Raw genomic sequence first — 10739 nt, forward strand, 5'->3', positions numbered from 1 at the left:
CACTCCAGTATTGGATTTTTGCATGTCTAAAAACTCCTCTGTGTCAGCCCTTCTCAGAACGAGCCATTTCTGTCTGTGGCTTTAAATGGTAATTAGCTGTCTGACTCCACCCCTGACCACACCCTCTCAGGAAATGGATGCAGCACTCCTAATATTACAGACACATTTTTTTTCCAAAGTTTAGACTGGGATTTCAAACCATCAATCTCCCAGACCAGGGTAACCCACTGAGCTATCCAGCATCTCAGCTGGTAGCTGAGAGGATCAGTAGAGGGGGGTGGAATTTTCCTCCAAGTGGGGGAGGGCCAACCAAACCTGGGGGCAGGTGCTTAGGTCCCTGGTGAGGTCACTAGATGTAAAATCTCAGAACGGCTTGTTTTAGCACACATTTTCCAGAGGCATCTGGCTACAGACCTCGAATAAACCTCTATGCCGGGGCGTTCAGCTGCAGACCTGCACACTGGGGCAGACCTGTGTGCTGGGGCGTGACGTACATTGCCCGAGCCCGAGGACCTCTACACTGGGGTGTGACATATATTGCCTGATTCCGCGGACCTCTACGTTGGGGCGATGACGTATATTATGCGCTATGAGTTTTCTGCTCTAGCTGCTTGCCCACTGGCTTACCCTAAATCTAACCACTCAGGTTTTAATGCCTAAATTGAACCACTCTGTTTTAAATGCCTAAACCGAACCACTCAGGTTTTAATAGTGTAGACCCCAGCATAGGGGTCGGGGTCTGCTTCTGCATGTCCCAGCGTAGGGGTCGGGGACTGCTGCTGCATGCCCCAGCGTATGGGGCTATGCTAAGGTCTAGTAAGCACAGTGGTGTAGTCATGCTAACAACAGCTAACACGCTGCACGCCCCAACGTAGAGGTTTTGTCGAGGTCTGCAGCCAGACCCTCTTGACATTTTCTGAAAGGTAGAGAAAGAGAGGGGGAGAGGGAGTGGATTTTTCTGGCACTTGAGGGGATTGTGGACAGGCCAGGGCACATATTTGTGTTACAAAAGCCTGAAAAAGTGATTTCTACATAATATGTCCCCTTTAAGTGCCCTTCAGATACACACTTGGCCCAAAAAGGGTTATGGTGCCATCTAGTGGTTAGCAGTAAAAATTGCAAGTCTAAGGTCCCCCTTCAAAATTGCATCACAGATAATGATGGTAACAGTGATACATGGTATTGCAAATCTGCAATCAAAATAAGCAATTATAATGGGTTTAAATGGGCAAGTTTTGTCCCCATGTGAGTATTCTTCCCATGCAAAATACCATACAGGTCAATGTCATGATTTGGCTTGAAAAATAAAAAATGAGCAAAAATACACATCTTTATGCCGTTTCATGCCAATTGCATCAGCAGAACACAAACTGGTTCAAGAATTCCAGAACAGAATGCAAAGAATGTGCCTAGGTGTACCTAATGAGCCCACCGTTGCTCAGAGGTCAAAAAGTCTGAAGTTGGATTTCACAGAACGTGATTAACACAATGAAGACCCCATCCATCTGAATTTATACAGAAGTGTTACTTTAAATATAAATGATTTTTAACTTATATACTAATACTGCAGTGAACTTTATGCTAGAACAATAGATATATATGTTACTTACTCCTAACTGAGATTTAAACATCCTAATCCATGCAAGTTGTGTGTCTTATGTGCTACATAAGATTCCCACCCATGCACAGCCCCACAATCCTATTCTACAGTTTTGATCACTGTTTTAGGATTACTGTAAGCCCTGTAAAGTATTTTTCTCACTGGCCACCCACTCGTCCAACCTGGGATCTGGACTCCCCTTGGGACAGGCAAAGATCTTGCACTTTTTTTTCTGCCCACCTCAGCTTAGTTCAAAACGTTATTGTCCACAGGGCACTGAGGTTTCCCTCATTGCTGTCAATAGTGATGGGAATTTAGGCTCTTTTAGGGGATCCAGATCATTTGGTTCGGCTCAGCAAGGAGAGCTGGCTCCTAAACGGCTCATCATTTGGGTGCCAGTTATGCTCATTTGACAGGCCAGATTCAGCAATGTCATGACAAATTATTGGTATTTGTGCTGGTATGTTAGTCCAGTTGTGCTCAGTTTTTTTGAATTGATGAAAATATCATGCTGTCATTTTTAAAAATATACTTTATTGTCCCCCCCAAAACCCCTTGTGGGTCAAATGAAATCTGCTCACTGGCTGGGCTGTATGAAACACCTGATATAATTATATTGTACTATCAAGCTTGTGTCCCTAATGTGAGATGTGCCTATGGAAATGTATGTAGAAAAGATCATTCCTGCAAATCAATTACATATCACACAAACATACATACATACAAATTAAAAAAATGTTAAAATGATATAAAACGGCTCTCACACGGGATCTGGCTCTTCCCTTAAACATAGAAGAGCTGACTCTTTGAACTGGCTTGTTCACTAATGACCCATCACCAGCTGTCAAGGATCATTAAAGTGAAAAAAACAAACTCAGAATTGACCAAAATACTAAAATCAGCTTAAGCTCTTTGACAGTTTGAGTCCTTCACTTCCTTTTCTCATCCTTCCTGCTCTCTCTTGCTTTTCTGTCTTCATCCCTCTGTCTCAGTAAATCTATTAACCTGACATTTTCAAAGTTTTTATTCCTCTGTGCTGGATATAGCTGAGTCCAGAAGAATTACGTTTTCAAGTTGTTTATCTGGGCCATTTTTGACACAAGAATGAACTAGACTTTGGAGGTCATAGATTAAAGGGGACATATTATGCAAAAATAACTTTTTCAGGCTTTTCTAACACAAATATGTGTCCCTGGCCTGTCCACAATCCCCTCAAGTACCAGAAAAATCCATTCCCTCTCCCCTTCTCTTTCGCCACCTTTCAGAAAATGTGTGCTAAAACAAGCCGTTCTCAGATTTTACATCTAGTGACCTTACCAGGGGCCTAAACACCCGCCCCCAGGTTTGGTTGGCCCTCCCCAACTTGGAGGAAAATTCCACCCTCCTCTACTGATCCTCTCAGCTACCAGCTGAGCTGTGGATAGCTCAGTGGGTTACCCTGCTGACTGTAATCTGGATCGAAACTTTGGGAAAAAAAACAAAGGCTGTTTTCGAATTGGCCTACTGCATGCTCCTGCCAAACGCAGTATGTATTGCGCACCGTGTACTGCGTTCGACAGTAGTATGCAGTATGACTGCCAGTCTGACGTTACTGTGTAGTATGCTTGGCCCAGTTTAGCTGGTTTCTGGTATACAGAAGAACATCATACCCTGGTCAATATTAAACGACGCTACAGTGTTTTCCATCCATTTATGTACAGAAAAAATCTGGAAAGTGTTTTTATTTGATTTTTCGGGATTTTTAAAGCCGTTATTTTTAGCTTAGCATGTATAGTGCAGTGAAAGGACACACTTGACAGCACCTTTCCGGCCGTTACGAGCCGTAAAGGCAAAACAAAAACAACAGTGACCCTATTACAACTTATTTCGCTATCGTACATGTTAAAAAGGTAAAGATAGGTAAAAGGTAATGGCACTTTTTGGAGCTGTCAGCTGCTCCGGTAAAAGTTCCACTGCTCTCTCCTTTACGAACTCTGACCCAGCATTTTGCATTGTGGGTAACAGTAGGCGAAGCAGACTGGTCCGATGCATACTGTAAAATTTTCCAGAATCAGTACGTCATCTGGGTATTTTTTGCATACTGCAACTTTCGCATTTGTTCGCATACTGCATACTACATTTTGGGCAAATCAGTATGCACTGCTAGTATAGTAGGCGAATTCGAAAACAGCCAGAATGTCTGTATCCACTTCCTGAGAGGGGTGTGGTCAAGGGAGGAGGCAGACCAGGGCTTGACACTAATTTTTTTCCCAAGGAGCAAATATGCCCCTTAACATTTTCTACAGTTCGCACACACCTATTTTTAGGCGTAAATGCAAGTGAAATGCTCGCACTGTTGAGCCCTGCAGACAGTTAATTACCATTTAAAGCCACAGACATAGAAATGGCTCATTCTGAGAAAGGCTGAAACAGAGGGGGTTTTAGACATGCAAAACTCAAATACTGGAGTGCTTTTTCGGCAATTAACTTCACAGGCATGTTTTGGGGACCTCTGAGAACAATATAAACTTGTCTCAAAAGGGGAAAATATGTCCCCTTTAATGGTTAAGGTCATCCCTTGCTCCTCAAGTATTCTTGTGAACTAGATAACTTCAAGACTCTTTAAAAGATTCATCCAAACTTTTCACAAATGTAACCTTGCAAAGCAGATGGATTAATCAGATTTCATGTCTGTAATCAGGCTGATCTGTCTTGCAAAGCTCCAATCTGAAACAATTGTGCTGGGTGTGAGTACGGATTGGACCAATCAGAATGATTTAAGAAGAATGAGGCGTTAGCTGTGGGTTGAGTTTAGTTGTACTGGAAGCAGAGCGCAATGGTTCATGCCCATGTAGCCTCAGCTCAGATGTAGTTATAGTATAGCAGCACTTTTATTAGAACTGAACTACACTTCTTTATCAAAAGAAGAGCACAGAGCAGCACTGACAAGATGTTTCTGCTTGTTCCTAGACCTTTCTCAGCATGAATTTGCGGACGTTACGAGCTTGGTTTACTTGCACTGCACAGCATTTCTTCGCTGAAAAAGGAGCAAGAACATTAGTAAATGCTTTTCTTGGAAGGGGAGATGTTTTGCACCTTTTATGACCAGAACTAAACTTGCAAAGCAGATGGATACACCCATTTCCTTGTTTTTCACCGGTGAATCCATCTTGTTGAGCTTCCATCTGAACCGTTTGGGACGATGGGGGCAGTACTTTCAGGTATGGCAGAGTCGTGATGTAAACAAGCAGCAGCAAGGGGCCAGTGCAATTATGGCAGAAGAGCTTAGCGTGGATGCTGCTAAAGCGTACGTTTTATCAGAACTTGAAAACAAATCTCAGTTAAAAGAAGAAAAATGAACAGCAGTGAGTTGTTTTCTTTTCAAAAAGGACAAAAGTCAAGTACTTACATATCTATAGTCGCCATGTTTCACATTATTCCTCAGTAGCTGCGCTCGCGCAGCTCGATAGCTGCTATGTCACACGTTTTGTTGCTCTTACTGGTCCGTAGAGATGTGACAGACAGAATGTTCATCCAATCACACTCCGAGTTTTTTTCAAAGCCTCTGCCTTTTCTCAAACATTTCTTATTGAAGCTTTCCCAGATGGATGTGTGAAACACATCCATCTGGCGTGTCAGGTTAGACCAGAACAGCATCCAACAACAACATCCACTATTCGAAAACTTCAACAGTGCCTGCCTGTGAACCTCAGGTTACTCACCAGAGTGGCACAGGCCTCCTCTTTATTTTGTCTTGTCCCTCTGGCGCTTAATGAGCTCAGTGGCCTCATGGTCCACCCTTGCTCATAACTTTTCTACGCATTTCTAAACACCACAGCCCTTCTTCTTACATACCAAAACCTCACACAGGCAAATAACCACTAGGTGGTAGCTGTAGTTCTGTTTAACTCCCTCCTTCCTTTATGTCAGCTCCTCTATGGCTGTCTCCCTCTGTGCTCATGTAGTTAACTTCATTTAAATGTAGTTAAGTCTATAACAGTCTGACACTGGTTCTGGTGCAGTTACATTCAGTTTTTGTTGTAATCTTTCCAGCCAGGGAAGTGATAATATTCATGTCTATCATCATTTCAAGTTAAAATAAACTTTTGTTTGATTTTGTTCCCTCGTCATCTAAAGATATGCAGTCTAAATGAAAGCATGCAATGTTTTCTGAATACACAGCTCTCAATCACTGGTGCTTAATTTAACATTCTTAGAGAATCAGACGGGCGGGGTTTGGTAAATCAGGCACGTTTAAGCCACAGTTCAGTGAGTAGACCTTTTCTCTTCTTGTTCTATTTAAATTTTTTCTCTCTGTGTTATTGTTCTGGGTGTTTGGTGCGTCACTTTAACCATGAATGGCCTTTGACACACAATCAGTCCTGGATCTCTTCATTCATCACATGCAGGCGTGTTGCTGTTCTCTATTCTGATGCTGTTCATCTCTATCTTTAGGCCCACACTGATTGAAGCTGTGCCGCTCTGGGATCAGCACCACAGCAGCACGCAGCCTGTTTCCTGGTTTGTTACGATCCTGTGGTGACTCACTTCCTGTTCCCCTCCCATCCTTCTGCACTGGCTCCAGGAAGACAAACCATTCATCCTGTACCTCAAGGGCTTCCTATCATACACAAACACACACTGAGCTGCCAGTTTGTTGGTCACACCTCTGGTTGTATGTTGAATCTCATTTGACCTAAGAAGCAGTGGCAATTTATCATGGATTCTTTAAAGTGTTTGATGTTTGTGTGTCACAGTGTATGACAAAAAGGCTCATGGCTGAAAACTGTGGCTGACGGTAATGAGCTAAACTTATTTTCAATATTTAATTTGAGCTTTTTAATGCTTTTATTGAAGAGACAGTACAGTGGATAGAGTGATAAATCAGGGAGAGAAAGGTCATTAGTAATGACAATGTGGAAAAGGAGCTATAGGCCAGACTTGATCCAAGGTCATTTACTGTAAGAGTACCCTCTGCACATAACCGCTGGGCCTTTTATTCATTTACAACAAAATTACATTATCCTGCTGAAGACAAAGGATGCAACCCTTCTTATGTATATATAAACAGCTAAACCTATTCTTCTTTTATGGCATCCAGATTTTTGAAGTCTTGACATGGCAAACACAGTCTAGACTTGCTGGGATAAAAGATAAGTTCTATGAACCAGCACATACTTTAACGTTGCAAAAAACACCATCAGCATAAGCATAAGAAGAGGGGGTTTGCATTTTGAAACAGGCTACCAATTTACTGAAGTACCATCAAATAAATAAAATATATATATATATATATATTAAGAAATTAATCAAGTTAATTACATCACTACACTGTGATTAATCATGATTAATCACAGCATTTTTTTTACGTTTAAGTTCATATTTTTTTAAATAGATTTTAAGGTTGTTATGGTCAGGTGTTTTATTTTTATTCTTTTAATTCTATGTACAGTACTTTTAAGTGCCGTACTGATCTGAGTCCTTATGGATACCACTATCAATACTTTCTTTAGTTTGGTGGAAAGATAAAATAAGAGTAAATATTCAAACTAAGTGGTCTTAGCTGAGTAGTGCTTGAGTTAAAAAGCTATGATTCAGTCTGTCAGATCTTTTGTTTTATCCTTCAAATATAAACACATATTCACACTGTATTTATAGAAGTTTCTCATCAATAAATACATTTAACCATTTTTATGTCACATTTTAACACATCATAACATATAGAAAACAGTCGTCTAATTTACTGAGGTTGCCTGAACGCATCATATTTTCCGTCTTCCACTCATAAAGTTTGCTAATTAACTTCAATTTTGCCAATTCCACAGTGGATTTCTACACTGGATTAATATTGTTAACAAACAGGACTTTCTCAAAGTTTTGGAGCATTTTTCAGCATTTATCTGAGCAGCTGAATAAGAAAACTGTCCTGAGGCAGCTGAACAGAGTGGTATGACCATGGCTTGATCCCGTGTTGTTGTTAGCATCTTTGCTAACATTAGCAAAGATGTGCTTTGCCTGAAGGTTGAACTTAAGACTCGTTATGCTTCAGTGTAAAGACAGTTCATCACTGCAGCATGTACCCACTATTTAGGTTTTATCTTCACTAACATTCACCAGCTTTTTAAAAAGAAAATTACCATTAAGCAGACCTGGGTCTGTCTCTTCACTCATCACTGCTGGCTGTGTCAGACTCCCTCACCTCTTTACCATCCGCACTGGACTACGGGAGCAAGATGTGGTCAAACTTAGTCATATGATTAAATTGCGTTATTATTTCTTTGACGAGTTAAGGTCTCAAGATTAATCACAAGCGTTAACGCGTGTGTAGCATCGGCAAGTCACAACAGCTGATGTATGATAATAGACTGATCATGAGAGAGCTGAAACTGGTAGTTATAGTAGTTGAAGTTGAGCAGCTTTTACTTCATTTTAACATTTATAATAATGACAAACATAAGGCTGATATCAGTTGTTGGAGCTGTTGGAGACAGGTGGATCCATGAAATAGGTTCATAAAGATGTCGTGTGGAGTCTTAAAGTAGCCTATTATTATCATGTGATGACTGAATAATACTGGAAATGCTGCTTAGATTCACTAAAGCATCTGACCTACATTATGACTGGGAGCACGTCTCATATCAACAAGTCACAACAGCTGATGAATGATACAAACTGTGGGAAGGATTAACCACAAGCTTCTGCATGAATCTTTCTGTTTCCCACGGTTACCTGAGACACACGTACACATGAGACAGTCAACGCTCAAATCCTGGAGAGACCTATAATTAATGTGGATTCCTGCACTGCGCAACCATCAGTTTCGTGGAAGTGTGAAGAGTAATGGAAATACCTCAGACTGGAGCTGAATTCTCACAGTGGATCATGTTTCAGATAGTTCAGAACATTTTAAAATAAACTTTGACAGTTTAAAAATATATTTGTTTACCATGTTTTATTGTATTCGTGAGTTTAGAGGGGTTTTTTCAATTAATAGTCTCTTAAAGTCTACCACAGTCAAACAGAAACAAAGTGTGATAACATGCTGTAAAGCACGTATGCACAATCTGACCTTTTCCCTAATTTTTACTGAAAATGCTGCACAGGAGTTTACCTGTTTTCTTCTTCATAAATGAGGTTGTATTACCGCTTTCTTCAATGATAACTAAAAATGATTGTTTTAATCAAAACTATTACCTTTCTGCTATAATTTAATTCAGATTAAAGGGTCAATCACATGGTTTTTATTATAGTAATGCTATTCTCCAATCCCCCCTTTTTGTTTGTGTGAGGTAGAAATTTGTGTCAGCACAATCTTATTTGTGACCAGAAACCTTACGATATTTTGGTTGTATAAACAGTATTATGAAATATTTGACCCACCGCTTGTAGACCTCTAAATACACAACAAACACAGATAGCTGATGAGGCCTTGCTGTTGAATGGGGTTTATTTCTTTAAAATAGTTAACAGATACGCACTGAAACAATACGTGGTTACTTTGACAGCCCAAATGCTGGATTCGGGCTGTTTTGTATGTTTGAATAAGAATCATTGCACCAGATACACGAGCAGCATGTACAATAAAAGTGAGGAAGAGAAGGGACACCTTCATTACCTCCGCCATGGAGGTTATGTGATTGGGTGGGTTTGTTCGTTTGTTTGTTTGATTGTCAGCAACATAACTCAAAAAGTCATGGACGGATTTTCAGGAAATTTTCAGGAAATGTCAGAAATGGCATAAGGTAGAACTAATTTGATTTTGGGACTGATCTAGATCACCTCCTGGATCCAGGAATTTTTGAAAGGATTCTGTACTATTGGGAGATAGGGCTAGTGGCGGAGGTCTGCGCTGTTACCACTTTACACAAGGAGATAGCGGACATGAGTAACTTATTCAAAGTTTTGAAGTTTATAGAGTTGGAAAGACACACGCCCGGTTGAGGAGACGAGTCGGAGTGTAACAGAGAGAAAGACAGCGAATTGTAGCGAGAATACTCACAGTGCTGGGAGGAATAGAGGAAAATCCACCCTCTGCCATGACTTTCAGTCATCTGGTGAGACCATGGGTGCTTCTGCCATGACAGTCCCAACATAGTGAAGCCAATGCTTTGCCTCACCGTGTCTCCACCCCAACTAGGAGGGAGTAATCGGCGAATTAGATTTTGGGAGTCATCTGGATCACCGTCTGAATTTTCTTCTATTAAAGGAAACTTAGCTTCATTTGAAAAATTAACTCACTGAATGAACTCAGTTTAAGTTATTAAATTTAAAAAGGCATAGCTAGTATGGCTTAAGTGACTTGTGTCACAGAAACAAGGCAATTTTATTTTAATTCCACTCAATAAAGGTTCGATCTTTGGATCAAGATGAGATAATCAGACTAACTCAGATTTGAGTTCCATGAATGTACATCATTTATTCTTTAGTACAAGTCATTTTTCATCTAATGTATGTCCTGTTAAATGTGAGCCTCCCTTGGTAGAGAAAATTGTACTCTAAAACATGACACAATTGTTAGTATGAGGTAATACCTCCATTATATATTTATTGACCCCATTACTTACAATACAGACAGGAAGTGACAAAGTGGATAGCCTCACTCATGGTGTAAAAGATGAAAACAATCCACCAGAAACATGAGCAAAAGAATCCCAACAGTGATCATTGTACAACAAGCAACAACCAAACACATCTAAACATGCTGTCCAAGGGCATGATGGGAAAACCCACCCACAATTCCCCCAACACTGCAATATTTTGCTCTTTTGTTTAACATAAGATTTTATATACATTCTTTAACACAAATCAAGTTCACCCAACATATTTAAAAGTGACGTATTATGAAAAAAAATCACTTTTTCAGGCTTTTCTAACAAAAATATGTGCCCCTTGCCTGTCCACAACCACCTCAAATACCAGAAACCCCCCCCCCCTTCAGAAAATGTGTTCTGAAACAAGGTGTTGTCAGATTTTCCCCTCATGATGTCACGTGGGGAGTTAGCTCCACCCCAAGACTTGGGTAGGCCCTCCCCTCTTGGAAGAAAGCTCCACCCTCCTCTCCCAATCCTCCTCTCAGCTGGCAACTGAGAGGAGAATCAGGAGAGCCACATCTGTTAAGCCACATCTATTTCCTGAGAGGGGCGGAGTCAGACAATTCAAT

This window comes from Cheilinus undulatus, linkage group 2 (assembly GCF_018320785.1).
Source record: "Cheilinus undulatus linkage group 2, ASM1832078v1, whole genome shotgun sequence".
Taxonomy (NCBI): Eukaryota; Metazoa; Chordata; class Actinopteri; order Labriformes; family Labridae; genus Cheilinus; species Cheilinus undulatus.